The sequence below is a fragment of the Capsicum annuum genome, chromosome 4 (genome assembly GCF_002878395.1).
Source record: "Capsicum annuum cultivar UCD-10X-F1 chromosome 4, UCD10Xv1.1, whole genome shotgun sequence".
Taxonomy (NCBI): Eukaryota; Viridiplantae; Streptophyta; class Magnoliopsida; order Solanales; family Solanaceae; genus Capsicum; species Capsicum annuum.
In genome coordinates this window covers 198,401,740-198,407,663 of record NC_061114.1, presented here as the reverse complement: position 1 = coordinate 198,407,663, position 5,924 = coordinate 198,401,740, and the positions used below count along the sequence as shown (strand labels likewise).

The 5,924-nt window shown below is 33.7% G+C and overlaps 1 long non-coding RNA gene across 1 annotated transcript; it reads left to right on the top strand.

Moving 5' to 3' along the window:
- On the top strand, positions 1–4,665 carry LOC107867600. The gene is made up of 2 exons (XR_001673249.2): positions 1–976; positions 4,255–4,665. It is a non-coding gene; the product is annotated as an uncharacterized LOC107867600 (long non-coding RNA).
- The last annotated feature ends 1,259 nt before the right edge of the window (positions 4,666–5,924 follow it).

Sequence of the window (5,924 nt, the reverse complement as noted above, 5' to 3'; positions counted from 1 at the left end):
AAATAACATTGAAAATCTAGAATTAGATATACATTACAGTACAATTAGGATAAATTATTATACAGAAATCTATAACCCTGCAATTAATATAGGATAAAATAATAAACCACACAAATTAATAAATACATCTTTCGAAAAAAATAAATCATTAAAAGATATTGAAACAAAATTTAAGAAATATCCACGCACAAAGAAAAATTAAAAGATATTGAAACAAAATTTAAGAAATATCCACGCACAAAGAAAAATAGACTCATTATACATATAATAGATCTATTTCATAAGTTAGTTATCCGCATATCTATTTTACAAGTTAGTTATCCGTACCCCTTACAAATCAACCCAAATTACACTATATTTCCCAACTTGGGTTATCTGGTTCCGATTTAGTCAAAGTCATTTTAAGAGATTGCAAATTTCTTGATAATGTATTAGATACCAGTATAAAACCTCATATAAATCGTCTTAAAAATATATTGGGTAGTGATGAAAATGTGGTTAAGGTTATAAAGAAACGTGCTTGGTTGATGACTTTCAATAATCACGCAACTATGGAAACCAATCTAAATTTATTGAGATCATTTGGATGTTCAAATGATAAGATCAAGAATGTTGTGCTTAGAAATCCCAACATTCTTAACACTAGTACCAAGAAGCTTGATGAAATGCTACATAGGGTGGAAAATGAAGTTGGCGTTTCTCCTGATTCGTCACAGTTTCTCCACATCATTAATGTGCTTTCTGGCTTGCGTCAAGAGACTGTAGACAAGAAATTTGAAATCTTCAAGAGTTTTTGGGTGGTCTGACACCGATATTCTCAACATCTTGCAAAAACTACCTTACTGTCTCGGACTATTGGAGGCACGGATTCAAATTCATTGACATTTTTGATGAAAGAAGTCAGATACAAGTCCACTTACATCGCTTCTCAACCTTCACTTTTATCATACAATTTGGAGAAGAGGCTAATACCCAGGTATGAAATATGGAAACTCGTCATTGAAAAAAATCTGAAAAAGAGTAGGCATGGGTTTTACACTGTTACGAAATGGCCTGAATCAAAGTTTTTGGATAAATATGTGTTGCCTGTCAAAGCTGAACTGCCTGACTTGTATGATTTGTACATCAAGAGAATAGCAAAATAGAAGTTTTTCAATTTGTTTGTTCTGTTGGTAGATGTGCATGGGCAGAGCTTAGTTTTCAGCTACAGAAAGTTGATTTTGTTTAATCAGATTGCCTTTTCTCTTTGAGCTATCATATCAACAATACTGTTAGCTCACTTGTTGCTAATTATCTACTTTAGAAATGCTGTGATTAAAATATTTACTTTTGCAGACCAAATGTAAATCGTCGATGTCCATTTACCAGTTGAGATGCATGCTGTTAAGACAACTGTTAAATAGCTTGCAGTGCATGCCTGAATTTACCGGGGTTCAGTCATATTGCTACTGTATCTAAAACTTCACTAATTCTTATTCCAACATATTTTTGAAGTGAATTCTTTTTTCAACTGTAAATTATTTTTGTTTACAGTTGAACAGCAATTTTAATTATTTTTAATAGCTACATTAGGCAATTGAATAATATTATTAGTTTTAGATGCTTTAGTCTTTTTTCCATTAGGATTGTACTTTGATATGTCTCCCACAGGAACTAAAGTTAACACTTAATTATGTGAAGCTTCTACAATAACACTGTGTTTGACTCTAAAATTCGAATTTAAATCGTTTTTTATTGGCGTCTCAATAAAATTAATGACCTAAAGCCAAAAGTCAAACTTCAATAAGAGGTCTCAAAGGTATAGACATACATTTAATAGACATACAAAAATAAATGGTGATAATTTAGAATTACGTTTTTAGTTCTTGTATCTAGTTATTTTTGGCGTACTTTAGAAAGACACATAACCTTTTAATTCACGTATTAATATGATTATTAATAAAAGTAAAAATTAATTGTAGTTAATAAAATGTTGGTCATTTGTTTGGAATACATTAACTTGGATGTTAATGTAGCCGAGCCGGGAGTATAGGGGTAGGTCCATAGGTTGGAGCTGCTAGTAGGAGGGGATGGGGTGGAGGTGCCTTTGGTTAGTTAGTGTAGGGGTATTACTTTGCGGGAGTCTTATTTTGTTATTCCATTTTGTTTCATGTTTTATTACGAATTTGTTTACTATTCTTTGTCTTGAGCCAGGGGTCTATCGAAAACAACCTTTCTACTTTTCCGGAGGTAGTGGTATAGACTGCGTACATTTTACCTCTCCAGACTCCACTATGAGGGAATACACTGAGTTTGTTGTTGTTGACATTAACTTGGATGTTGTTGTTAAAACTTTATTTATTAATATTAAGTTTTAGTTGTTTAATTTAAAGCTCTAAAATATTTCTGATAAAAATTAGATAAGTTTTTCTTTCTTTATTTCTTTTTTAGATAATTTTTTAAATACGCATTTTACAATCTTCATTATTATTTCAAGTGAAGTTGAAATCACAAGATTTTGTATTAAAATTTGTGAGGACTCAAAACTTTTTGGGGACCTAAAGCAAACGTTTTACTAGCCTTACCCTGGAGCCACCCTTGCCATTTTTTAAATCGACAGTGAAGGTAACACCTTTATTTTCTTTGTCAATGCTCTGTTTAACAATTTTATCACTTGAAATTGTCATTGCTTCAAAAAAACAGAACCAGAAAACTGATAGGAAAAATGAAAATCTAAAGCCCACAAAAAAATGTGTTTTGTTGAAGAATTTAATCCACTTATAATTGCCCAAGGTTTGGATTAATTCCTCCAAGGATAAAATAGAATGCTATTATGCAATTCTAGCAATAGAAATTGCAGAACCTTAGCAAACTCAACAAACGGAGTAAATCACACTTTCTATTATTTCTTTGAATTAAAATTGTCTAAAAGATGAAAGAAAAAAGCAGTTTGCTTTTATTTTGTAAAGTGTTTTCATTTTTTTCAGTAGTTGAAATGAGGTGAAACCTCTAAATACTTATAGCCACTAACATGTGCAAACATATCTATTCGGAAAAAACACACCTATTCAATGTTGATCTTTAATGTGGAAAAAAGGGTGGTACCTCGGATGCAAGTCCTGAAAATTTTGGACGAAAAGAAGCTTGAGAGGAGAATGTTGGCACTTTATACTGTTTTCAGCTTATCAGAGACGAAGTTCACACATTATTTGTGCTTCCCTACAAGGATCAAATACCTGATCTCTATGAACCACTCGAGAAAACTGTGGCTCCTTTCTAGTTTTGGTTTACTTTTAGCACTTAGGGGGCTGCTATCTTTCGAAAATTACGTCTCATGCCATGCTTCTTCTTTCTCCGAATCGGTTCCTAGTGAAATCGGGAAAGATTATACAAGAAAGAGGGAAACCTTTTTTAGTGCAATATATTCTTGATTTTCTTTTTTTAGTTGGTATTTTGAAAAATAGAGTCAGTGGCTCAGTGCTGCCACAAATCATTTCTGTCCTCAATTTGATTTAGAGTGGCTGAATGTGCTCTTGAAAAAGGCACCAATATTCCACTAAATAACATCGTGGGTTATAGCCTGTACTCGTCAAGTAGTGAGTACCTAAATCACTTCTTATGTGGACAAACATATACTATAAAATACACTGAAACTTGCAAATAAGCTAGTGTTCTAGGGCCATCATTCAGATTGTGTTGGCTGGTTTGGTCCACCACAAAAATGCATTTCTGTTTCTACTAAAGACTTGCTTTGAGATGGTTAGTAGATCAAAGTTTGTATGAGATGAATGAAGGCAGTTTCAATCAACCATCATTCTTTCCCAATACCCAACTGAAGTTTGTAACTTGCTTTGCTTCTCCTTGTTGATCAAAGTGCAAGGCAGATTGTCAATTGCCAGTTTGCCTCATCTATTATATCTGTTAGCTAAATTTTAGATGCCAATTGCCCAATGGTGTTGCCAGTATGGAACATGTGGGGGTAGTATTTTCTCTATGGTGTCTAGAACAGTTTGCTTTCATCACAACTATTCTATCGGGTACCTGCTACCTCCCACCAGCATTGGTACCAGATAAGTTTGTCTAACAAGGTCCAAGTAGAAGCCAACTTGTGTGTATTTTCTTCTAATTGTTACTGTAATTGCAATACTATTTTGGTTACTTCATAGCAAGGATATCTATGCTCTGTCAAACAACCCAGCCCCAAAATCTTCTACCTTTACCTCTCTTCGTTCTGTTTGGATTAACATTTATTTAGTGCTTTCGTTGGATGTACAGATTGATGTAGAAACTCTTTGATACCTTGAAGATGATACGTGTGAGAATATGGGAATGAATTGTTTCCCCTCTGTTGGAATATGTTCAACTTACGATTGGGTAAATTACTTATGCGTTTCAAGTCATACAAGACAGTTTTCTTCATCTATTGTACACAGCCATTTATGCAAGAGGTTGTTTCCACGGTTTGAACTCATGACCTCCCTGATCACGTGACAACAACTTCACCAGTTACTCGAGGCTCCCATTCTATTGAATAATGGTATAATTGGAAAATAATGTGTTCGACTATGTTTAGCAAGTTGGTTTGTGCAAGGGAATGTTTACTAGGTTCCTATAATTTACAATAGAGCTATGTCCCTTTGAAAAAATTGAGTTAGATTACTCACATAAAAGGGAATGTTTCAGAAAGCTCTTTTTTTTTTTTTTTTGGTTGAATAGGAACTCACGAATCAGTTCTAATTTAGATTTTAGACGTATAAAATTAAATCCCTATTTGGCCAGTTTTTCTCATTCTATTCATTTTTCTGAAAATAAAAAAGAAATTTCCATCTAAAAATGGCAGAGTCAAATTATTAATTCATTTTTAATAATTTCTTATCCTAAAATGTTTAAACGTTAAAAAAAATAATTTGTAATATTAGCTTATCCACATATGAATTGTATTTCTAGAGAACTTTTAAATCGGCAGAATGACCTTCTGGACTCCTATACTATATCGGTTTTGTAAGTTGGACACTTCTACTTACATGTTGAACCCTTATACTATGTTGGTTTTATAAGTTGGACACTTCTACTTACATGTTTGTCATTCGGACTCCCTGAACCCACTAAAAAGCAACATTTTAAATCCTTTAACCGTTAACTTTGCCTATGTGGCATTAAAATGCCGACTAGGACAAGGAGAGTGATTACACGATACAAGTGGGAGTCAATTTTATATAAAAATAATTTTAAAAAAAATAAAAATAATATTAAAATTTAAAAAATAAAAAAGATCCTTTTTTTCCTCCATCTTTTTTAATTTAAAATATTTTTAAATTTTAAAAATAAAAAATAAAAAGCCCCTCCCCGTCTAGCCCACCAAAGCCTTCACCCTCATTCAGCTACCTTACCCAGCCTCCTTCCCGCGCCCAGCTACCACCTCACCCACCCTCACCCCCGTCCAGCCCCCTCCTCCTCCCCCATACGAGAGGCGTAAATTGAAGAACAACACAAAATAAGAGCAAAAGTGCAAATGCCCCAGTATATAACTGTACATCATTCTAATTGGAGCAAACTTAAATGTAAGCACAAGAGGTCCACAATTCGATTTTCAGAAATTTGAGGCTCAGAATTTTGCATTTTTGCTCAGACAAAGAGAAAACAACCACGCCATGGCTGCAAAATCACCAGTTACACACAAAAGAGTAAGCCTCGTTAAAATTTCCCAACTTTCTTCTTTTCAGAGGGCTACATTAGAAACCAAACACGGATGACATTCATTGTAAAAGCATTTCCTTTTGTACCAAATACACCCTTGTAGAATAACAATACAACACAATAGGTAACAATCATCCAAACAAGTTACAAGAGTAAAATTGAAGCTCAGATCTGTTGATAAACACAAGAGAATGAAGACATCTCCATGGCTGCAAACCTCGGATTGCGTCTAGGTCGCCCAGCCAAGA